Source organism: Halichoerus grypus, chromosome 14, assembly GCF_964656455.1.
Source record: "Halichoerus grypus chromosome 14, mHalGry1.hap1.1, whole genome shotgun sequence".
In the NCBI taxonomy this organism is placed as follows: Eukaryota; Metazoa; Chordata; class Mammalia; order Carnivora; family Phocidae; genus Halichoerus; species Halichoerus grypus.
This window is the reverse complement of record NC_135725.1, coordinates 33,399,027-33,424,504: the sequence shown is the minus strand read 5'-3', so window position 1 is coordinate 33,424,504 and position 25,478 is coordinate 33,399,027. Positions and strand designations below refer to the sequence as shown.

Below are 25,478 nucleotides of genomic sequence, written 5' to 3'. Positions count from 1 at the left end.
CATGCCCCCTGCAGAACACAACAATGCGGGACTCAATCTCATGACCCTGAGATCATGACCTGAGCTGAAAGCAAGAGTCATTTGCTTAACGGACTGAGCCACCCAGTCGTCTCTGCTCTAAATAATTTTTTTTTTAAAGACTTATTTATTTATTTATCAGAGAGAGCGGACAAGCAGGGGGAGTGGCAGGCAGAGGAAGAAGCAGGCTCCCCGCTGAGCAGGACTCGATCCCAGGACCCTAGGACCATGACCTGAGGCAAAGGCAGACGCCCAACCAACAGAGCCACCCAGGTGTCCCTCTAAATAATTTCTAAAGGCAGGGCGCCTGGGTGGCTCAGTTGGTTAAGCGGCTGCCTTCGGCTCAGGTCATGGTCCTGGAGTCCCGGGATTGAGTCCCACATCAGGCTCCCTGCTCGGCGGGGAGTCTGCTTCTCCCTCTGACCCTCCTCCCTCTCATGCTCTCTGTCTCTCGTTCTCTCTCTCTCAAATAAATAAATAAAATATTTTTAAAAATAAATAAATAAATAAATAAATAAATAAATAAATAAATAATTTCTAAAGGCAGCTCAGACATAAGGAAAATAATATCAGATGGAAACTGGGAACATCAGAAAGGAAGGAGGAATAACATAAGTGTAAATAAAATAGATTATTATTTTCTTCTTGATTTCTTTAAAATATGTTTGATGGTTGAAAACAACAATTAAAACATTGTCCTAATGAGTTTTCAATGTAATAGATAAGATAACCATAACATAAAAGAGGAAAGGTAAAAGAACATAAGTGGTGGGTCCATTTGCAAAGATAAAATACTGATTCTAAGGAAACTGAAAAGTTAAGTATGTACATCATAAACTCTGAAGCAACCACTCCATAAAACTGTACAAAAAGATACAGCTGAAAATTCAATCAATAAATTAAAATGGAATGCCAAAAACTGTTCTCATTTTTTAAATGATAGTTGGAAAGGGATGAGAGAGGAATGAGAAACAGAGAAAATAAACAGAGAACAAATAATAAAACCATGATTAGGAACTGAAATTTAAATATCAACAATCATATGACTCTAGTGCTCCAGACACATCAATGAAAAGATACAGGCAGTCATAATGGGTTAAAAACATTACCCAACTATATGCTGGCTACTAGAAAGTCACTTCAAATATAATGATATAGGTATGTTAAAATTTAAAGGGTGCAAAAAAATGTAAACACTAATACAAAACAAAGCTAGAATAGCTATATTCATGTCAAAAGTAGACTTCAGAGCAAAGAAAATTACCAGGTGGGTATAGTAGTTACCTCTTGCTTTATAACAAATTACGTCCAAAATTAGTGGGTTCAACACATTTATTATCTCAGTTTCTGTTGGTCAGGAATCTCAGTATGTATTAGCTAAATTCTGTGTTTCAGGGTCTCTCACAAGGCTGCAATCAAAGGTCAGCTAGGGCTGTGGTCTCTCTTGAAGCCTTAACAAAAGAAGAATCTGCTTCCAAACTCACTCATGATGTTGTTGGCAGGATTCAGTTGTTCCCAGGCTGTTAGATTGAGGGCCTCAGTTCCTCACTGGCTCTTTGCCAGTGGCCAGCCACCCTCAATTCCTCGCCATATGGGCCTTTCCATAAGGTTGCTCATAATATGGCATCATCAGACTAAGTGCACAAAACAAAAACAAAAACAACAGAAAACCCAGAGAGAAAGTGCAAGCAAGAAAAAAGTCACAACATTTTATAAAACTAATCTTGGAAGTGATGGCCCATCATTTTTGCCATACTCTGTTCACTAGAGGTGAGTCACCAGGTCCAGCCTATAGTCAAGGGGAGGGGATTACATAAGGGTGCAAGTAACAGGAGGTAGGAATCATTAGGAGTCATTTTGGAAGCTGGGTACCACTGAAAAACATGACATAATGATAAAAGACTCAATTCATCAAGAAAACATAACAACCCTAAATATGGGTAGACCTAATAACAGAGCTTCAAAATATATGAAGAAAAAACTGACAAAACTGAAAGGAAAAGCAGAAAAATCCATAACTATAGGTGGAAATGTCAACATTCCTATCTTATTAATTGATAGAACCAGTAGACAAATATTCAGCAAGAATACTAAAGAACTGAACACTATTAACCTGGATTTAATTGACATTTATAAAATACTCTAGCCATCAACAGCAGAGTATACTTTCTTTTCAAGTGTAAGTGAAATGTCCATCAAGACAGACATAAGATTTGTGATAAAACAAATTTGTGTGCATGTGTGTGATAAAACAAATCTTAATAAATATCCCCCATACCTTCCCTGCCCCCAAATCTTAATAAATTTAAAGGAATTAGAATCATTCAAAGTATGTTCTCTGACCATAACAGAATTAAACTAGAAATTGGTAACAGAAAGAGAACAGAAAAATCTCTAAACACTGGGATATTAAACAACATACTTCTAAATAATTCATGTATCAAAGAAGAAATCTCAAATTTAAAAAGATTTTAATTTGAATGAAAATGAAATTTGAGTGAAATTGGAAAATATTTTAAACTAAATGAAAATACGTGATAAAATTTGTAGAATGCAGTTAAAGCAGTGTTTAGGGGAGTTTTATAGCATTAAATGCCTGTATTAGAAAAAAAAGAAAGCTTTAATATCAATATTTCAAGACTTAAGAAACTTTAGAAAAAAAAAAACAGAAAAAGAACAAAATAATCCCAAAGCAATCAGAAGAAAAGAAAGAATAAGAGCAGAAATAAAATTGAAAACAGAAAAACAATACAGAAAATCAATATAACCATAAGGTAGTTCTTTGAAAAGATAAAAAGAAAAACCCATTGATAAACCTATAGAAAGACTGAAAAAGAAAAAGAGAACACACAAATTACCAATATCAGAAATGAAAGGGGATTACCACTTCAAAATGGAGGTTTGTACACTATTTTCAGCATTTCAAAAAGTGTAACAGTATAGAGTAGATGAAAAAGGATGAGCTTTGAAGTTGACAGACATGGTTACAAATCCTAGTGCTTTTATTAACCAGCTGTGATATTAAAGAAGGTGAAGATTAATACTTCACCTTCTAGGTCTCAATTTTCTTATATGTAAAATGGGTATTGTAATATATTTTTTAAAGATTTATTTATTTATTTGAGAGAGAGAGAGAGTGCGTGAGCTGGGGTGGGGGCGGTGGGGCAGAGGGAGAGAGAATCTCAAGCGGACTTTGGGCAGAGCACGGAGCCTGACTCAGGGCTCAATCCCACCACCCTGAGATCAGGACCTGACCCAAAACCAAGAGTCAGACGTGTAACCGACTGAGCCACCCAAGTGCCTCAAGTATTGTAATATTTTAACTCAACAACCAAAAGATGAGGTTTAAATGAAATTAAAGTAGATAAAGAGTCTGGCACAATAGAATGTACTCAACAACTGATAGTTTTCTACTCACCTTCTCCTATCAGGAATGATGTTTACCAATAATAAGGAAACAAGGGGGATATGTCTCCTTGTTTTTATTACGAATTATAAAAATCTATTATTAGATAATTTTTATATTTAAAATTTTCCTGTACCACTTTACCATGCTGATCAAAAGCTCTACTTTGCATATCATATACTATCTAGCATCTCTGTCTCTCTCTATATAACTAAGATTAAAACCAAATGAGAAACCAAATTTAATGCTACTTTTGATCATTTTGTTTGATAATTTAAAATTTCAAATCCTGTGTCCATGAGGAAAGTGATAACCATAGGATTAATGTGTCCAATAATATGTAATTTTACAAAGTGCACACTAGATGGCAGATTTTAGACAGGATTTTCCTGGCTCACAAATTAACTAGGGTTTTTCTAAAATCCTGCAGCCTAGCGACTTGATACAGAATCCTGATTTCCTCCTTGTAAGTGATAGCTGAGATATTTTGGTAGTTGCAATATTTGGAAACCTCACTGCCAGGTAGCTAAATTAGAAGAGGCAAGTATCTGTGAAGATTTCGGTGGGGGAAGAAAAGGAACAAATACATACCAATCACTGAAACCCAAACAGCGAGATCCATTTCTGCAGTATTTCTTATTTTCTTAAAAAAAAAAAAAAAAAAAAGCTATATGCTATATTTCATCACTGCAATTTGGGAGAGAGGATATATTAATTAGGAATCTTTCTGAATCATTTTTATGACTTCAATCAATTTTTTAATTCAACTGTCTTGTATCTTTTCATTTTTTCTTCTTTTTTATTTTAACCATGTTTTCAATTAAGTCTTTAACAAGAACACACTGTGTACAAAGAACTTTGTGTAAATGCGGGGTGAGGGAGGTGGATGTAGGGGAGTAGCGAATAGGTCATGCATTCTAAACAACCCTCTCTCCTTAAGGATAAAACAGTCTTTAAAAATGTATATATTTTTTATTTCTTTATTTGAGAGAGAGCACGAGAGAGAGCATGTGGAGATAGGGACAAGTAGACTCCCCACTGAGCAGGGAGCCTGACACAGGGGCTCAATCCTAAGACACCAGGACTATGACCTGAGCAGAAGGCAGATGCTTAACCGACTGAGCCACTCAGGCACCCCAAAGACACTAGAGTGTTAAGGGGAAAATAAGACTACAGAAATACCACAGTGCAGGTAGAAAGTGAGACGTGAAGTTTTATCACATGCGAAAGAGAGGATTGTCTCATTCTGGGATAAGTAGTGAAAAGGGAAGGAAGTGACATATATTAAGGAATAACTATATGGCAGGTATTGAGCTAGGTGGTTTACATGCATGATTTAATTTCATATCACTTTTAAGTCAGGCCACACTGAAGTATACATCTTAATTTCAAATGGAAATTGTAACTCACAGTGTGCAGTCACCTGCCCCTCGTTCTTGGGTAAGAGTTTAACATCCATGGGGTTTAGGCAGAAGGAAAAGTCTACAGGGTGGGAGGACTTTGCAGTCTAAAGTTGGTGCTCCAAAGGAACCACTTCTACCCCCACAGGCCATAAGCAAGGGGCCACTCCTGATGCTGCCTCTCTGACCTTGTCACCTACCATTCTTCCCTCCCCTCACTCTGCCCTAGTCCTCATGATCAAGCTATTCTTAGGTCTGCAATTCAGGACGATGTATTTCTTTCCAAGTGTAATCTCTGAACCAAAGATCAATGTATTCAGTTAAGGCCCAAGTTCACATTACATTACTTGTATTTGTTATAAATTGGTCTGATGCCTTCTTAATTAACTAGAATGCTATCCTACAAACTTATTTAGATGAGCCATCATAAAGAAATCATTCTCAAAACTTTCCAAGGAAAGAGATACATTTATCAAATTATAAAAATAATATAATCTATTTTACTTTTAAATTAAGTATTCAACAGGTATCATGTTAAATACTAAAATTATTAAATGATATACATGGACAATGTCCAGTTTGGTTGTTCCCTCTATAGTCATGTTACATGTATCCAGTTCCCACTCTAACCTCACCTCAATTCCCTCACCTCTATTACTAGTTTCTTGTGTGTTCTCCCAGAATTTTAATTAATATATAAATACATACATACATACAAATATACACATACCAATAACATATGGGAAATAGAGAATGGTTGCTACATCTCCTTTTTTTTGACAAGTTTCCTTGTCAAAGGGACAATTTTTCTGACAAGTTTCCTTGTTCACGTGGGGCGCCTGGCTAAGTCAGAAGAGCATACGACTCTTAATCTCAGGGTCATGAGTTTGGGCCCCAAGTTGGGTACAGAGATTACTTAAATAAATAAAACTAAAAAAAAAAAAAAACCCTCAATTTTTTTTAAAGATTTTATTTATTTATTTGACAGAGAGAAACACAGCGAGAGAGGGAACACAAGCAGGGGTGGGAGAGGGAGAAGCAGGCTCCCTGTGGAGCGGGGAGCCCGGGCTCGATCCCAGGACCCTGAGATCATGACCTGAGCCCAAGCAGACGCTTAACGACTAAGCCACCCAGGCGCCCCAACCCTCAATTCATTTGGTATGTTTCAACAGGTTAATACTTTTCTTCATTATCAATTTAAAAAGTTAGAAATTAACTTCAAAGAAATAAGAAAACACAAACAAATTACCTTAAAAGTCACAATCACATATGCATTACATCCTAGAAAAGAGGGACAAGTCAGGTTCCACTCACTTTCATGAGTTTCATCAAATACTGGACCTATTCAAGGGTGGAGAGAAAAGGCAAATTTCAAAAAGTAGTGTATGTTATTATTATTTTTAAAGATTTATTTATTTATTTTAGAAAGAAAGAGCATGCGCTCAGGGAGGGGCAGAATAAGAGAGAGAGAAAACCCGCAGGCTCCTTACTGAGCTCAGAGCCTGATGAGGGACTCAGTATCAAGACCCTGAGCCGAAACCAAGAGTCTGATGCTTAACTGACTGAGTCACTCAGGGACCCCAACAGTGTATGTTATTAAATGAGGCATATGCAATACTCCTTCCTAAGAGCATCAAATGAGGCCTATGTTGTCTAAACTAAATCTAGGAAGTGGAATCAATCTGTCCTCTGACCAAAAGCTTCTCACTGGTTAATGAATGAAAAAACAAGACTTAAAAACGACAACAAAACCACACACACACTCACACACACACACACGGCCAAAAAAGAAAAATTAAACTCTAAGATGTCCCAGATTATTCTCCAGGCAGGAATCAGTGAGTAGCTTCAAAAATTGGAGACTAGAATTAGTCTGTTGAAAAGTCATCATGAGCAAGCCTTACTTTTTTTTTTTATTGTTATGTTAATCACCATACGTTACATCATTAGTTTTAGATATAGTGTTCCATGATTCATTGTTTGTGTATAACACCCAGTGCCCCATGCAGAACGTGCCCTCTTTAATACCCATCACCAGGCTAACCCATCCTCCCAACCCCCTCCCCTCTAGAACCCTCAGTTTGTTTTTCAGAGTCCATCGTCTCTCATGGTTCGTCTCCCCCTCCGATTTCCCCCCCTTCATTCTTCCCCTCCTGCTACATTCTTCTTCTTCTTTTTTTCTTTCTTAACATATATTGCATTATTTGTTTCAGAGGTACAGATCTGAGATTCAACAGTCTTGCACAATTCACAGCGCTTACCAGAGCACATACCCTCCCCAGTGTTTATCACCCAGTCACCCCATCCCTCCCACCCCACCCCCCACTCCAGCAACCCTCAGTTTGTTTCCTGAGATTAAGAATTCCTCATATCAGTGAGGTCATATGATACATGTCTTTCTCTGTTTGACTTATTTTGCTCAGCATAATACCCTCCAGTTCCATCCACATCGTTGCAAATGGCAAGATCTCATTCCTTTTGATGGAGCATGCCTTACTTTTAAACACAAAAATTTTTTGTAACAATAAAAACCAAAACTAATTCTGATCACTTTTCTGACATAATTGCTCAAACTTAACTAGTATTTAAACTGAGTTGGGAGGAGGAAGGAGGCCATACTTATGGGCCTTGGGCCTTTTCTCACTCAAGTGCGTATGGGTGGGTACAGAGCATTTGTCATAATTGCTGTCAAGCTAGGCAGAGAGATTCAGCTGGTAAAGAAACAATGAACCCTTTTTAGATGAGGTAGTTTATTTCTTACACAGACAGCAATACTAAGGTCAGCAAAGGCGCCAGCTCCCTATGTCCCTTGCTCCACCCCCTCAGCACCAAAACAGAAGAGGTCAGGTAACACTGCAACATGGGCAATGGGGAGCTCTGTTTCTGAGGAGCCAATTTCATACTCGGCATTTTGGAGTATGATAGCATACATCTGTGCCCTGAAGTAGGGGAAAGTGGGGGATTTTGAGGCAGAAACCCTTATATGTCACTAGAACCTGGAAGGCAATGAGAAATGTCTCATGATAGCCTCCAGGGAAGATAAAGAGGTAGGTAAGAAATGGCCATGTTCCTCACAAGCCTGCCATTCTCTCCTGTTCTGAGAGGATTATGGGGCACTTTACCAAAATTCAGATGAACTGAGCATAAGCCTTGTCTATGGCCTTGTGTATATAGATATATGGAAGGACACTTGCACAGAGCAGTTTCCATACAACTCTATCCCCTAACCTTTCACATCACCAACCAAGAACTCTTTTTACAACATAGGCCCACCCCATCAGATATCCTAATAGGCAATGTAGATTCAACAATGAGTTAAATTTAGAGCAGGTGCAATAGTATGTAAATAGGATGAGGCTAAAGGGAATCAGGTCAATGTCCAGAAAGTTGATCTTTTTCTGTTGTCTTGAGTGCAGGCTGTTAACTCCTGGGGTCAGCAGCTACTGGGAGGTTTCTGAAAGTTCTTAGATTAAGATTCCCCATTGGCCATCAGTCAAGTTGAGGATGGCAGTGACAGTCTGCATTAAATTGGCTAGATGCTCTGTAGACAAGAGCTGAGGGAGATTGATTGTCCCTTGCCAACCCCAACCCAACCCTCCCCAGCAGCCAGGATTGTCCCTGTGCTGCCATAGTCACATGGTCAGTATTAGTCCCCGCAGCAATAATGTCACCCTTTTACCAGTGCTCTCCACATCTTACCATGCTCATTTCTAGGTGGCTCAACTGTTTCTTTATTGTTTACCACTTAACACCCTAGACTATCTCCCATCTTCTGGGCCAAACTAGGAGCACTTTAGAGTTGTCATGTCATATCCATGATTGTTACCATCATCCAATAACAGCCCAAATCCAGCAAGCTTAGCTTGGCAGCAAAACAGAACAAAACACCAAGTTAGACTCTGGCTCTTCTTTGCTATTCATAAATCCCAGTAGCCCAGTGTCCCAGGAGGTAGACATGGAAGGGGGAAAAAAAGAGAGAGAAAGAGGGTTAATTATGTAGTTCACTTACCAAGACCAGTGCCAGAGATTATGTGTCCCTGAGTTCCATTTGCTACCTGAGTGTGTAATTCGCAGTTCGGGCATGTGTGTCAGGCTTCCTTAGTCTCAGGTGCTAGAATCACTAGAGTTTATTTTCAGGCCCAGTCCTGACTTCTAGATGGATTGCCATGCTTTGTGTGATAGTGTATCCAGGTGGCCATAGTCCTTACTTGGGAAGTTCAGGTCAAATCAGTTTGTTGATTCCATTTATCTTTATCCTCCAACAGTCTATTCCCATAGGCATCCACATGGGTTATGAACACAGGGCATGGGTCTTGTGCAATCTTCTGCATAATGTTTGGCCCCACAAAGCCTGATACTTGATCATCCAATTTTCCTGCTACCATGTCCCAGACTACACTGCTAGCCTATTGACTAATGTCATGAGCCAATGAAAATGTAACATTTGGGAAGCATTTTTAGAGCAAGCACCACAACTCACACCTATGCCCAATGAGCAGAGTTCCCTTTTCCATGCATAGTTTCATTAGTTTTCTTTAGAGCTGTGGAAAACACTCCACATGTAGTTAGTTGTCCTCACAGCTAAGCTTTATTACAGTGCAAGGATACAAAACAAAGTTGGCAAATGGAAAAGGCACATGGGGCAAAGTCTGGAGGAAACCAGGCACAGGCTTCCAAGAGTCTCTCCTGGTACAGTCACACAGGACATACTTATTTCCCGTGTCAAGTTGTGACAACACATGTGAAATGCTGTCTACTACGGAAGCTCATCAGAGACTCCGTGCCCAAGGCTTTTATTGGGGGCTAGTAATGTAGGCACCCTGCCTAACACGTACCAAAATTCCAGATTTCCAGAGGAAACAGGCATACAGCATAAACCACATTGGTTGCACAAACAGTTCCGGTACAATGAGTCACTCTTATCAGCCCTGCAAATGGTGGGAACCCTCCCAAGTCGGTTTTCAGACACCTAGCCAAAGGCCAACCTCATAAGCAGGTCTTTCTAAGAATAAGCAGGCTTCTGGCCCTTTGCCAGGGCATCTTTACAGCAACACTGTTATCAGTAGGACCTCAAGAGCAACCTGCAATATTGATCTCAATTATGCCCTAAATTTAGGAGTCCTTTATTTAACCAGTTAAAACAAATCCCATTAACCATATATAGATCTATCTGAGAAAGCCAAATGACTTCATCCTAAATTTGTTTTAATCTTTTTTTTTTTTTTTTTTACTTGGCCCAAGGTATCAATTCAGACATAGCCAGTAAATTGAAGCTGACCTGAAAGCCTTCCAGGGCTGAGGCAGTGTGATGACAGGCAAGAGCACACAGACAGGGACGCCTGGGTGGCTCAGTTGGTTAAGTGTCTGCCTTTGGCTCAGGTCATGATCCCAGGGTCCTGGGATCAAGTCCCACATTGGGCCCCCTCAGTGGGGAGCCTGCTTCTCCCTCTGCCTGCTACTCCCCCTGCTTGTGCTTTCTATCTCTCTCTCTATGTCAAATAAATAAAATCTTTAAAAAAAAAAAAAAAAAGAGCACACAGACAAGAAGTACAATTCCAGAGGGTGCATGTGGTACGCATGGAAACAAAGAGTTTTCAACTCTTGGGGCATGCCAAGCAGGACACACATTAGTCAGACAGTGCAGGTTAACAGGGCTCCCAGCATGCCTTCCACTGTGGGGCCTCCCATGCTAGGTCCTCAGTCTAGTCCAAACCATGCAGTTCAGTCCATGGTTTCAGAAGGACCACCTGAGGCAGTCAGTTCCAAACAGTTTTATGTGTCTGTAACATCAGTTCAACTGTGTGGACAGGTATTTTGACGGAAAGTGCTGGTGTTGAGATCACCCCCTGCCGTCTCATGGCCAATGCCAGTCAGGTTTGAAGTTAGGATCAACAAGTTAGAATTCAAAGTGCTCACAGCCTGAAAAGGCACACAGTGAGTTTTCCCTTAGGAAGGGGGCAAAGCTTACAGAAACACTTCTGTAAAACAGAGATCATTAATGCCCTTCCGCATCCCTACACCCCAGGTGCTAGGATTTTATTTTTTCCTCCATCATTACAAACTATGTATGTCCTATTCAGCAATCATAACTTAACATTTTTTTCGATCATCCCCTACTCTCATCTAGACCTTTCATCTGGAAGGGTTGTATGCAAGAGACACAAAAGCATTTTCACAAAATAATTTTTATATAATTTAACTAGAAAGAACCAGAAAGACATCATATTCAGAATTGTCCAGAATTAAATTTTGAATTAAAAAAAAAAAAAAAAAAACCTTTTCATGAGTTTACATAACCTCTCATCCTTTTTGTCCTGATCATTTATCTAAGAAGCAGCCTAGAAAAGATCAATCCCTTTCTAGGGACAACTGCATTTAATAAATGAACTGCCTTACTAAGGTGTATGTACCAGAAGAAAGGTGAGGGAAGTAGAGTCAGGCTACCAGATCACTGTTGCAAAATGTAACTAATCTGGAAAGCCAAAATCAGCAAGTCAACAGCAGTGAAACAGCCCTGAGATGGGGTCCAGGGTTTCATCTGTCAGTAATGGGTAAAGGGGTCACACTCCCTATGATGTGCCCTTCCCCAACTTGCAGCTTTTGTAGTAATCATAAATTAGGATCACAATCCAGTCTCTGTATCAGAGATATGTTGCCAATCCAGTGGCTCAATTTCAGATGGTCCCATCAGAAATAAGCCATTTTCTTTGGGTGTTTATGACCCAGATGGTCCAGCCAGCATCCAAGATGTTTCCCCAATTTAGTCCACAGAGAGGTGTCCTGAATCTGCAACTGTCCCAGAGTCTGGGTTTTGTTTTTTAAGCGGAGCTACTTTGTCAGATTTTATTATGGCAAAGCTGGGGCTGAGGATGAAACAGCCCATACCAGAAGTATCAGGTTTCAGCTTAGAGTCAGGTCTAGGCAATTAGCATTAGGATTCCAAAAGAGCCAGTGGCTTTTCTTCAGCAGTAGCAAAGCTGAGATGCTGCAAGGCCAAACTGCTATGTTCCAAGTCTAACTGACAAGTAAGGCCTTGTTACACCATATTTATCTTAATCAGGCTTAAAGTCCAAATAGACTCACTCAAAAATATGCACGTCACTTTGGAAAATCATCAGCCTTTATGAGTCAGACATCTGATTAGACAAAAGCTCATTAGCATCTAAAATCTATGCAAAACTCTGTAAGTGTATTTCCATTTGGAGAGTCCCTCTCTTTTCAGGTTGTTTCCTTTTTTTCAGAGGTTCCAATAGGTAAAAAATATAGTGAATATCATCACTTATAGAGATTTATTTTGGTTTTAATACTCAAAATTTTTAAATTTCAATCCACCCAGCAGTGGCAAAAAGCAATTATTTGGGTGTCCCACTAACACTTTTTCTTTGCAGTTTTCCCTGAGTGGGGTGATCCCTCTAGCATTTATGAAATTATAAGCATATAACATGTTACCTCAATTTTTAACCTACACCCAGATGCAATAGCCACAAAACATAAAGCTACATTTTTAAAAATCTGCCCCCCACCGTTTTAAGTGGAATTTTTTTTCAACTGTCTACGTGAATTTAACATTTACAGGGTTAACATTACAGCTACCAAGGGAGAATCTGCTGGAATGAGGGTGGGGTTGTGGCCAACGCAGTCGTGATAGCAGCTGAACTGAAGAAATAGCTGGAGTCATTTTTTTCCTTTTTCCCCCTCTGGTTTGCTTTGCTCCAGCCCTAGGAACTGTTCTAACATTTTTTCCTCCCACTTGGAGGAAAGACCAATATACATTTTTAATATTTTTGGCCCACCCCTAGGCTCACCTGTAGTAATTTTCTCCTCCCACCTGGAGGAAAGAACAAAAAACAAAAAAAGTATCATCAGGCTGTACCTATTCCCCCTCACTTTAGTTAGCATAGCCAAAAACACTCAGGAGATCCAGCTTGCTGGATCTAAGTGGGAGGATTATCCCAGAGTATCCGTGTGGGCCCTAAATGTAATCACAGGTATCCTTAAAAAAGAGGCCAGAAGAGATTTGACTAGAAGAGGAAGTAGGAGATATGATGTCAGAAGCAAAAGGTTGGAATGATGTGAGGAAGGGGTCCTGAGCCAAGGAGACTCCCCCAAAACTGGAAAAGGCAAGGAAACAGATTCTTCCTTAGAGCCTCTGGAGAGAATGCAGCTCTACCAACACTTTGATTTCAGTCTACTGAAACCCATTTCGGACTTCTGGCTTTCAGAACTGTAAGCCAATAAATTTGTGTGGTTTTAAGCCACTAAGTTTGGGGTAATTTGTTAGGGCAGCAGGAGGAAACGAATACACCCAGTTTACTTCTTTCCTGGATATACCATTTCCATTTTATAATGCATGCTTGCTTGGCAATACTCACTTTATTGGTGTTTTCATTTTTAATTCGTTCCAGAACGGGCATGTCAGAATATAACAACAGCTGCTGTGGCTTAGTTACCCTCTCGGTGTCTACCAGCACTCAGTAACAAGCCGAGAACTGCCCCTCACATGGAGTATACCCAGGCAGCGGTGATGTCAAGCAACTGCTGTGTCCAAACCCGAGTGGGCACTGCCGCCCAGTGCCACAGGCTGCTGGCAATTGCTGACACAGCTCAGAAGGCAAATTAGAACAAAGCGGCCCAAACTGAAGGGTAGTCTGTACATTCTGTTGGGTAGTTTCCTCACGTATCCTCTTTCTACTTGCTCCGTAATCAGTATAGTGATGTTCTCATCCCGTCTCCGCCCGTCAGCTGGCCTCCTATACGGCTCTACTATTCTCACATAACTAGGCGAAAGATCCAGGTGTGCTCCGGCTTACAGACCTGCCCCACGAGTACTGGTATTTGTGGCATTTCCCCAATGGGAACATTCCTTACAGTCAAGAGAAGTATTCCACATACACATCTGTCCCCACAATATATTCAGAGGTATCAGTTAGAACCATTGGGTGTGTGAACTGTTCACTGAATAAAACATAATATAGATAAGTTCCAAAGGCCATAATGGTATGAACTCTTTTACCACAGATAAGCAGGACTACTGGCAGGACTTACAAGTCTGACAGATCATGGTAGCTCCGTAAGAATCATACAGTCCTTTACTTTGTGAGAAGCATCATTTTTTCTCTGACTGCTAGAAGGCAGTGTGGTAAATTCACCCACACAGTCCCCAAACATTATGGTAAGAAGGCCCTGAATTTTGTAAGAGTTTATCAGTCACACCTGCTCATAGAGACAGAAACTTTTGCTTTGTCAACCAACAGACATTATTTACATAGTGGAAACTTCGGACATCAGAAAAATTTTTCTCTAACATTTATAAGCATTCATACTACAAGAAAGTAACATATCATTTAAATTATATATTTTCACAATGGTACATTGAATTGGCTGAGAGCCCTCACTTAATAGCTTTTTCATCTTTACTGTAAGTTTGGCCCAAACCCTATCAGCTGAATTCAGACACTTTTTAGAGAGACACAAACCAAAGAGTTTAACACAGGCACTTCAGGGGTTACAAAGGCTGCCCAAAGAGCATGCCATCTCTTCAGGGAGTTCAGGTCAGAGGAGGTCAGCTGCTGTAAAGGGGAACTTTCTTAGAGCAGTAAAGGTCAGGGTAAGAGGGAAGGAGAGATCAGGGGGCATGGAAGGAGCAACTCTACCTCAGTAAACACAGGTTTGCACTTACTTTCAGATTTATGTGGCTGTCCACTCAGTTTCAACAAATGAACTAACAATAAGACACTATTCAGACACCTCTCTAAGCCTCCAAACACTCACTAACAGGAAACATATACTATCAGATCGGGCCGGGGGCGGGGGGGGGGGGGGGCGTTTCTCATATCACAGCCCAACACACAGTGTCTAATAACAAGTATGACAAGAGGAGGGAAAGAGGCTCATTCCCCCCTCTTGTCCACCACTTAGACAAAAGCATACAACCCAGGGAGTCTGATGATAGGTCTTACCCTGGCCCAAGTGGCTCTTCCTTCCAAAAAAGACTTCCTAACCTTAAAAAAAAAAAAAAAAAAAAAGACTTCCTAGCCTTAGCAGCCCCAGGTTGGATGCCAAATGTGTCAAGTAAGGCTGACAGAGTAGCAAGCAGGGTGTAAGGTCATTAGGGAACCAGCATGGAGCAGTTCCCCCTACAACTGCAAAAATAGATTTTATTTTATTTTTTTAAACATTTATTTATTTCAGTAATCTCTACACCCTACGTGGGGCTCAAACTCACGACCCTGAGATTAAGAGTTGCACACTCATCCAACTGAGCCAGCCAGGCACCCCTGCAAAATTAAATTTTAATTTGATTTATATGTCACTTTAGTCTGATGGTAATGGTCAGAAAGTGCTCTGCAGGTACTTTCAGAGCAGTACTCAACTGCAGCTATTCCTCAGTTCTAGAGGCTACAAGGCAGCCAACAGTGCTTTGTCAAACACATCCTTCAGGTTTTTCTGTGTGAAAGCAGAACACTCCACATATTTCACAGCCTTCAGGTCACAGACCAGCACTTCAGCAGTCTGTGCAGTGACAGGTTTCTACGTGTCTCTGGCAAGCTTCTCAATCATGGAGAGTCACATTTCTGAGATCAATTTCAGTTCCAACAAGCAAGGAGTCTTCAGACAATGGAGAATTATCTTAGGCACCCACTTTTCTTTCACATTTTCAAATGAGGGCAGAAGACTACTAAATAATAAACTAGAAATATATGTGTTTATGAATAGATGAGGGGTTATTCTGTCAAATTTTTCTTGCCCTGCAGGATCCAAAAGTCCAAAAGTGTATGGCTCTCATCAATCACAACTGTGACTACACAGTTGTCAAAAAACTATTGAACATATTCAGACATTAATTTGTTTCACAGGATATTAAGACTTATCTTACCAACCGCACCAACCCTCACAATTATCTACATTTTTACAGTTATCAGATATTTAAAAATATCTGAAATATTTTTTAATCCACCTGAAATATTCCAAATTTAATTTTGAACTCAGCTTCTCCACCAGACTTTAAGGACCGAGGTGTTTTGTTTTTGTTTTTTAATATTTTATTTATTTATTTGACAGAGACAGCGAGAGAGGGAACACAAGCAGGGGGAGCTGCAGGCAGAGGGAGAAGCAGGCTCCCCACTGAGCAGGGAGCCCAATGCAGGACTCGATCCCAGGACCCTGGGACCATGACCTGAGCCTAAGGCAGACGCTTAACTGACTGAGCCACCCAAGCTCCCCAGGACCTAGGTGTTTTTACCAGCCTGAAGTGCCTGGTAGAAAAGGAGATGGAAGAAGGGTTTAGGCCCAGGAAGCTCTCATAGTTGAGGAGGTGGGTCAGACCATGTGCCAAAAAGCACTGCAGAAAACGTCTTACTAGCAGGAGGGGTAATGGTCAGTCAGAAGCTCACTCCACCAGGCTGGCAGTTGCCACAGGAACAGAGGGCACTGGCAGAAACTGCCCTACCGTCCCTGCCCTCCCTAGCTGCTGATGCCTCCAGAATCTGGTATGGCAGTGTACAGAAACTGTCCTGCGGCAGTTGCACCGCCTCCACCCCACCCAGCCCAGCAGGGATCTCCGGGAAGGACAGGTCAAGATCCTCGCTAAAAAGGTGAGTGGGCCATTGTACAGGCGATGAAGGTGTCAACTGCCAGACTGCTGTCAGTTACAGAAACATTCCCCTGGGAGCCACCGGCCTCCGTGTGTCGTGTGACCTGCAGGGGGACCATGAAAGTACAGAAGGACGTATAGCTGGACGGTCAACCGCAGCGGTGAGCACCGGACCCAAGGCACTTGAAGCAACGTGAACCTCCATGGCCTGGAGGGTTCCAGTCATGTTCCTCTCTCCAACTCCATCCTCCGCGCTTCACTCAGACGAGCGCCACCTTCTCATCATTTCCGGCCCCCGAGGCCTAGAAAATCCTGGCTTTCGCAGGATGAGGAAAGATCGGAGAGAAGAGAGGAACCGACGGGAAGCGGGTGGACAGACGCAACACCCCGCTGACAGGCCCTGACAGAGCTTACCCGGGTACCCAGGCCTCGCCGAGTCCCGCAGAGGCGGTGACGTCAGAGCCGCCGCGGTGGGCGGAGCCGCAACGTCAGAGCCTAGGGCTTTGACGTCCCCTCTCTGCCTTTTTGTTCAGTGGGAAGACCTAGGTTCTGCCAACCCCTCATACCGGACTTCGCAGCAAGAGCTGCGTTTGTTCACGAAAATGCCCTCATTTTGCGCCATGAAAGCGGGAGCGCGGAGAGCGTCCGGCTCCCGCTGTTGGAGATTTTAGAGAGGGAGGCCTGGACGAGGCCCCGATGGGAAAGGGGGCCAGAGGTTTGTCAGGAACGCGGAGGCTGAACCAACTTTGGCCTGCACTGGCATAATTAGAACTGTGGGTGCCTCCTGGTCCCAGACTATTTACCAAAGCCAGTTTGCAGCAATCTTTTGTAGCTGAGCATTAAGCTCTGCCCAGTCCAAGGTGTCCAAAAAGACCCGCACAGGCCTTTGGTGCTGAGTGAGAGCCATAGATGAGTTCGGCAGGACTGAAACACTTTAAACAATCTGCAGTGTTGCAGCTGGGTCTCACTGGGGCTTCGACCTAGCATCTTCCATGCAAAGAATATTAGGTCACTCCATGTACTAATCAGTGGATGTGGGCTGAGATTAATTGCTTTGTTTTTATTTGAAATTGTTACACATTGATTGGTGTGTTCCCTTGATCTCAGCTTCTTCAGTAACTCAGGGTCTTGGTGGTCTCAATCCCAGGCAAGTGTTCCTAACACATATTTACTTGGTTGTAAAGATATTGTGGGAATATAATTAAATCAAAAATAGTGGGAATATTGGAAGTAAAAAATATGGTTTGCTCTCTACTCTTCCCACACTTACAAAATTTCTGAGTTGTGCCCTATTGGGTGTATTATTAATAAAGGTGCATGAGACCTCCATCGCATTAGGAGTTAAGGTGACATGGTCGAATTGCTAACATTTATACGGGGCTTGTTATTTGCCAGACACTGTTCTAGGTGCTCTGGCAGCATTAGCACCTTTTATCTCCAGTGAAGTATTACCCAGTGAAGTACATGCTATTATTCCCATTTTACAGATAAATCGTCTCATGATGAGATTAATTTGCTCCAAGTCACATGGAGCCTGTGTCTGCCCTTTTAAGTAGTATTCTCAACTCTTGGTGTAATGGGAAACAACAGGAATTCTAGAGGCCTATTCCAGATCCATCTCCACTATTTACCAGTTGTGTGATGTAAGTTATAACTGCTCAACAAACTATAATTGAGTCTCTGTTTCTTTACCTGAAAATTGAAGGTGCTACACCAGTGTTGACCTCCTTGAGTTGTTATGCACATCAAACACAATGTTTTTTAAAAATGGGAGCATTTTCAAAGCTATAAAACACTATATGAAATATAACATGTTATATATTGTACTTGTTTCAGTCTTGACTATTGAAGTAGGCCAACTAGGAAATTAACTAAATTATGACCCAGACAACTGTAGTATGTCCCTGAAGTAGAATTACCATTAAATTTGAATTGTAATTAAAATTAACAATATTATTGCCAGATAGAATAATTCATTTAGTTCTGATAATAAACTATAGTTTCAGGGTAGCTATGATCCTTTTGAAATCTATTATGTACCTTTGAAATTACCTCAGAGACACTAACTACTTGTTAAAAAAAAAAAAAGAGTTTCTCAAAGACAAACAAAAAACAACTTTTGGGGCACCCGACTGGCTCAGTTGGTAGCACATGTGACTCTTCGGCCATTTAAAAAAAAAAAAAAAGAGTTTCTCAATTACTCATAATACTAATAATACAGTAAATTAGAGAGTCAGTCAGGTTTTGATGTTTTGAAGTCCACTGGACTCTGGAAAATATACTTTGAAACAGTAATCATTTCTTTTAAAAAGTCCTACAGCATGCAAAATATGTTTGTTCATCAAGATTTGGGGTTTCATGTTCACGTAACTAGTTTCTTTCTCAGGGGAAGAACAGTGCAATAAAAAATCTGCAGAGCTCTATTTGAGCATGATCTAAATTATCCTTTAAAAACTGCTACTTCATCTGTAAACTTCCATGTGTTCTTCTTTGTGATTTCCAAGTGATGAAATATCAAGCTGTATACTTAAAGGAACAGAAGCCAGTGATTCTGACTAGGGAAATTTAGTATTATTTATCAGACCCATTACCCACGAATGGATGAGACTGGTGGACAATGTAAACTTTTGAAATGTGTACTTTGAAATGTAAGAATGAAAGAGCCTTTGTTTTTAAATTTAAGTATAATTTAGTAATAGTGTTGTTAAGCATTCTTTGCCCCTTTGTATAATGGCTCTTCAAGTATCTAGATAAGGCAAAACCCTTTCTAAACCAATCACCTATAACAAGTGCTGGGTATTCATCTTTCTGCCACAAGATATCTGTTTAGTCTTTGCACCTAGCAGATGCCAACTGGAAACTCAGCTGGGGCTGTTGCAGGCCTCCTACATTTGGGCTTATTTAGGCTTCCTTGCTGCAGCAGCTGAGGTCCAAGCAGGAGAGTTCAAACAGGACAGGCTTTGAGGTGGTCCTCCATTGTAGCTAATGCCAAACCTATTTTGTGATATAAGAGTCAGATATGAATTGTTTGGTTCAGAAATGCATGATGCCAGGGCAGTGCAAAGAGAAAAATATTGTTTGATAAAATTGCTAAACCTAAATACCAAAGGAACATTTATACCTTATTTTGAAACGTGTTTTAACAAAGCAGCCCAAGGAAAGAATGCCAAGAAACTTCTACCTTGAAAAGGGAAAGGTGGATTAGTTCCTCTAGCCCTATGATGGGTTGGTAAATCAAGGACCTTGAGGAAAGAACAATCTGAGCTGAAGGGCTTAGGTCTAAAAAAGATGGGGGTCAGTTTAATGTATATAGTCTTCAGGGTGAAACGGGTGATCCATTTTTACAGGTGAGAGACATGTACTGTCTTTAGTCTGAGAAATAGCCTACCAGAAAGATGAGGTGGAAAAAGGCCCACGGATTTCCACAAATGAGTAAGAGTTCTTTTTTTTTTTAAGATTTTATTTATTTATTTGAGAGAGAGAAAGAGTGAGAGAGAACAGAGGGAGAGGGAAAAGCAGGCTCCCTGCTCAGCAGGAAGCCTAATGCAGGGCTCCATCCCAGGACCCTGGGATCATGACCTGAGCTGAAGGCAGATGCTTAACCGACTGAGCCACCCAGGCATCCCATGAAGAAGAGTTCTAAACAACTAGTTGGTGATGAAGGTCCTCCTGGTGGTGAGATATTTTGGGTGGAGGCACTATAAAGTATTGACTCCAGAAGGGGAAAGTGGAAAAGCTGATCCCAGGGTCTGGGGAATATCCTGGGGGATCTCACTCTCTGGGGATGGTGATTTCAGAAAAAGAGGGGCCCATGGGGTGAGGGACAGGACTGGGTCTGGCATCTAGTGGTATCTGCATGCACCAGCACTCCATGGACAGGGCTGCCAACTCGGGTTCTCCAGAGAGCTGCAAGCTTAAGGACTGAAAACCCAACAGACCTGGGTGGGCTGTCGGTGTCCACACTCACTCAAGGTGACAATGGGCATATCACAGCAAACACAAGAGGAAACATCCGTGTTCCAGTGGTCTCAGCACCTTCTGGCTGCCTGGTTCCAGACCCTCCACCAGCACTACATGCTGGGAAGGATGGTTAACTTGGGCTTGTATGTCTGGACCTTGGAGGGTTAAGTAGCAGGAGAAAGGTGGCATAGTACTGAGGGTCTGACTTGAGAGATTTTTTCCACTAAGGTGGTAGTAGATTGCCCACGTGAGGCCAGAAAGACCTGGATGCCAATGCTCCTGACTTCTTAAGACCTCATGTGACCCGCTGGGTTTGAGGAGCGTCATATGACCCTGCATCTACTGGGGAAAGAGCCATTAGGCCAGGTCCTATCAAATCACTTTGGTCAACTGATAGTCCAACCTAAGTTCTTTAGGCTTGCTCCATGCAGTACCTGAACTAAAGCCAAAACCACCAAAGCACGCTGCTTCCTTGTTGGACTGACCAGTCCTCACACAGCTAGAAGATACAAATTGGAAATGATGCCTAGTCACCTGTGTGATTCCTCTAGGGTGGGAACTAGCTGGAGTCAAAGCACCCCCACTGAGTAATAGGTTTCCACACCTGAGCATGGGGCCTTCCAGAGCAGTGACATCAGAGGTGTGAGCTCTGACCCACCAGTCGCAGGTCTCACCAGCCTCGGAGCTCTGTAGTGGAGATCGTGTCATGTGGCAAGTCTCCCACAGCCCTGGGGTCTCTGCAGCCTCTGGATAGTGGTAAGGTCATAGATGGGCTTAGGTATCCTTTTGGACCTCTTACAAGGAGGCACTTCAGCAATGGCCATGTTTTTTTTTGTTTTGTTTTTAAAGATTTTATTTATTTATTTGAGAGAGAGAGACACAGCGAGAGAGGGAATACAAGCAGGGGGAGTGGGAGAGGGAGAAGCAGGCTTCCCGCTGAGCAGGGAGCCCGATGCGGGGCTCGATCCCAGGACCTGGAATCATGACCTGAGCCGAAGGCAGACGCTTAACGGCTGAGCCACCCAGGCGCCCCAGCAATGGCCATGTTTTAAGTTTAGGGCAAGTGCCGCTTATTGGAAGCATCTATATGGAGCATGTTCTGTCCCTGCAAGTGGAGCTTTCAGATGGGGAACCCGAAAGGAACTTTGCTGGGAATGTTTGGAACCCATTGTGGGCTGATATTCAGAAAACTGTAAGCGCAGGTGCACTCTGGTTCCATTCACTGTATCAAAGTCAGGCTGTTGCAGCCTTTGGTTTTGCACTTCAATGCCAGTCCTTCAAGGTGTCAAATTCAGCACAACATGCCAATGTTCAGCAAAAGTAAAATGAACTTTCGTAACTGTTTGACAGTGTCTCAACCACCAGTCCCTGTGGGACTTTCTTCTATAGTGTTCCCAATTAAGAAAGATTAACCCAATCTTAAAGTTAGTCAACAGATCTGGGCAGAGTCTAATTGCTATTTCCTATTTCAAGTTATATTATACTTTGGTGAAAAGACTCCATTTCAATGCTACAAAACTCTAATTTCAGCTTTTTTGAAAACCTTTGTGGTCTCTACATCCATATGTTTTCTTGGTTTTGAAGGGCATGGTGAAGATAAAGGGAACATGATATTCATGTATATAAGGCAAAAATATTGTTTACACACAAAACCTTGAATTTTTCCTACACTCGCACACAATGGGAGTATTCCTAATAAGGTGTACAATATCAGGTTTCTTTTCTTTCTTATTTATTTATTTTTCAGTATCAGGCTTCTATCTAATTCTACTTAGGAGTCAGGGTGACATGAGTGATTGCAATAACAGCAAAGAGTAATAAACATAAACTTAGTTTCACACATTTTGAAGTTATTTTTCTTCTAAAGTTTTCAGAATTATCTTCCAAAATCAAAGGGCAAAAATGTTGTAATTAAAGAATGTAAAGATTTTAAGCCAGAATTATTTAAAGTTGAACAATCTTAATTTTTGGAAAATGTAATTAAATCTTATTAAATATTGTTATAAAAGTGAAATTAATGGGGCGCCTGGGTGACTCAGTCAGCGGAGCACCTGACTCTTAGTTTTGGCTGAGGTCTTGATCTCCTGGTTGTGAGATCGAGCCCTGCCTCGGGCTCCACGCTCAGCATGGAGTCTGCTTCAGATTTTCTCTCCCTCTGACCCTCCCCCTGCTCGAGCACGCTCTCTCTCTAAAATAAATAAATAAATAATCTTAAATAAATAAAATAAACATGATTTTAGCATTCAATGTCCACCTAGTTGCCAATGTTTTTTTTTCATCTAGTTGCCAGTGTTAACAGAATATTTCATGTATATTAGGTCTTGGCGTACATGTGTAGGATTTTAAAGATAATATGAATTAATATTCATAAATGTTTTCACAGCTGTTGCAAATGCTGTGCTAAACTAATTCGTGAGTAATTCTGGAACTACTCATTGAAATATGAAGAGAAGCAAGAAGCTGATGCACCACACTACTGGGAAATAATAATTGTTATGTAAGAATCCCTCGCATTCACGCTATCTGAAAGGATTTGAAAAAAAAATGTAACTTGTTATGATGTCCTACTTAAGTGCTTCTGCTACTCAAAACCTCTCCACTCCCTGCAGCAGTATCCATCTCCGATGTTGGCCATGCACAACTGGGAAGCCATCAGAGCATTTGGATGCAGTCACATTTTCTTTTTTTTTAAGATTTATTTATTTATTTGAGAGAGGGAGCAAGCGAGCGAGCGAGGGTGGGGAGGGGGAGAGGGAAAGAATCTCAAGCAAACATCCTGCTGAGCACAGATCCCAATGCAGGGCGAGATCTCATGGCCCTGTTAAGATGCTATGTAAGCCATGGGATGCCTGGCTGACTCAGTCAGAAGAGGATGTAACTCTTGATCTCAGGGTCATGAGTTTGCACTCCATGTTGGGTATAGAGATTACTAAAAAAAAAAAAATTTTTTTTAAGATGTTATATAAGACCAAGTTCTAACCATTCCTTAGAGTTACTCACCTCTGAGTACTCCCACATATATTCTCACATTAATAAACTTGTTTTTCTCTTGTTAGTCTGTCTTTCATCAGTCTAATTCACATGGTTCCAGCCAGAGAACCTAAGATGGGTAGAAGGAAAAGAACTCTTCTCCCCTCTCCTACAGGTCTTAGCAGTTTAGTGTTTGTGATATGTGGGGGCCACTTAAGTGCAGGGCTCTCTCAACGGGTATAAGAGTAAATACTGCCTTATTTGGTTCCTATGGATAACCACCCCAAGTACAGGCCACATCCTCCCAGTGGACCATGCAGTACAAATGTAACGGTGGTAAAAACACGGCCTTGTTAAAATGAATGCCGAAATAAACCTCAGCAACTCCCTTATGTTGCTGTTAACTTAAAACTACCATGTACTGGGAGCCCCTGGGTGGCTCAGTTGGTTAAGCGTCTGCCTTCGGCTCAGGTCATGATCCCAGGGTCCTGGGAATGAGCCCTGCATCAGACTCTCTGCTCAGCAGGGAGCCTGCTTCTCCCTCTCCCTCCGCCTGCCGCTCTGCCTACTTGTGATCCCTCTCTCTCTCTCTCCCTCTGTGTCAAATAAATAAATAAAATCTTTAAAAAAACAAAACAAAACAAAAAACTACCATGATTCAAGCTTCCAGATTTCCTTCTGGGGATGCCAGGAACTATTTGATGGAGGAATCTTCTACCAAATTGCCTCTATATATGACTAATTACCTGATGCATTATCACCAAAAGCCTGTAGCCATTAAGAGGAGGGCACACCATAGAAAGGATGCATTCAAAGACCCTAGCTACTCCCTAAAAGAAGATCTGTGCTCCAATGGAAGCCATCTTTTCATATTAAGTGGACCTAAGACTGCTCCCCTGATGTGTTTTGATGAATTTAACACCTTACTGACCCAAATCTAACTTTTCAGTAACTGGAAATATAAGAAAATAAGGTAATTTCACAGTATTCAAAGGAAGCCTAAATTAAAGGCCTAAAAGTACAGAATTTGTTTGCATTTGAAATAAAGAATCTTAGTGTATCAGGAGGTATTGAGTAAATACTACAATTTAAATACGTGTAAGTGAAAGCAGCTCTGTTTTAACATGTAGTCTCTGTATTGCAGATAAATGCTTTTCCTCTCTAAAAAGAACTTATAAAAAAATAAATTAAGGCAGCTCTTTCTGCCCATGGGTTCTGTCCCTGTGCTTTAATAAAATCACCTTTTTGCACCAAATAAATAAATAAATAAATTTTAAAAAATAATTAAAATAAAAGAGCTTATAATACTACAAATGTGTTATAGTTTCTTAAATTAAAAATAAATATGTATGTATGTATGCATCTATACTTAAGGTCTGAAGAACAACTGCCAACTTGTCAATTAATTAAAATCCATATATACAGATATGTCTATATACATACATTTTCAAAACTAACATCATGAAGCTTCAATTCATAAAAACGTATGAAACATGAAGAATTTGTTTCTGAATATTTTGCCTGAATGTATTTGTGGATTTATTTAGCCAAAAAGATAACTTGCCAGCGTGAATGACTGTGTCTGATGCTTAATATTCTGATTTAATTATTTTAAAGATTTTATTCATTTATTTGTTTGTTTGTTTCAGAGAGAATATGTGCGCGCGAGCAGGGTGAGGAGCAGAGGGGGAGAAAGAGGGAGAGAGAATCTGAAGCAGTCTCGGCACTGAGCACGGAGCCTGACTCAGGGCTCGATCCCACCACCGGAGATCACGACCCCACCCCAGCCGAAACCAAGAGCGGAAGCTTAATTGACTGAGCCACCCAGGTGCTGTTGAATTAAATTATTTTATAGTTAACTTTACAAAAACAGATCTTAGGCTCAAGAAGAGAAATCTAACTCTGGGTTGGTAAGAACAAGCCACAGGCAAGGAATAGATAAAAAGCTTGGCCCTGAAGACAGACTCCTAAAGGGGGAAAACTAGGATTTAAAGACTCTTACCTGCCTTGAAGGTGGTGGAGTACTAGACAGAGGAGCCTCGTTCCGTAAATGAATGCATGAAGCAGAGGCCTCACCAATCCATGTTAGACTATGATGTGAACAATTAACAAAATTTTATTGTGTTGAGCA

At 41.2% G+C, this 25,478-nt stretch overlaps 1 long non-coding RNA gene across 3 annotated transcripts in view; it reads right to left on the bottom strand.

Moving 5' to 3' along the window:
* LOC144380131 (uncharacterized) overlaps positions 1–25,478 on the bottom strand; it is a 42,657-nt gene that overhangs the window by 6,037 nt on the left and 11,142 nt on the right. Inside the window, exons 4-6 of one of the 3 annotated variants that reach the window (XR_013443944.1) lie at positions 6,074–6,165; positions 4,016–4,067; positions 1,333–1,652 (exon numbers count right to left, since the gene is read on the bottom strand). This is a non-coding gene — a long non-coding RNA (uncharacterized LOC144380131). Of the gene's footprint in view, positions 1–1,332; positions 1,653–4,015; positions 4,068–6,073; positions 6,166–23,104; positions 23,307–25,349; positions 25,438–25,478 lie in introns of those variants that run through there. The other 2 variants (XR_013443946.1, XR_013443945.1) reach the window with 2 other exon arrangements.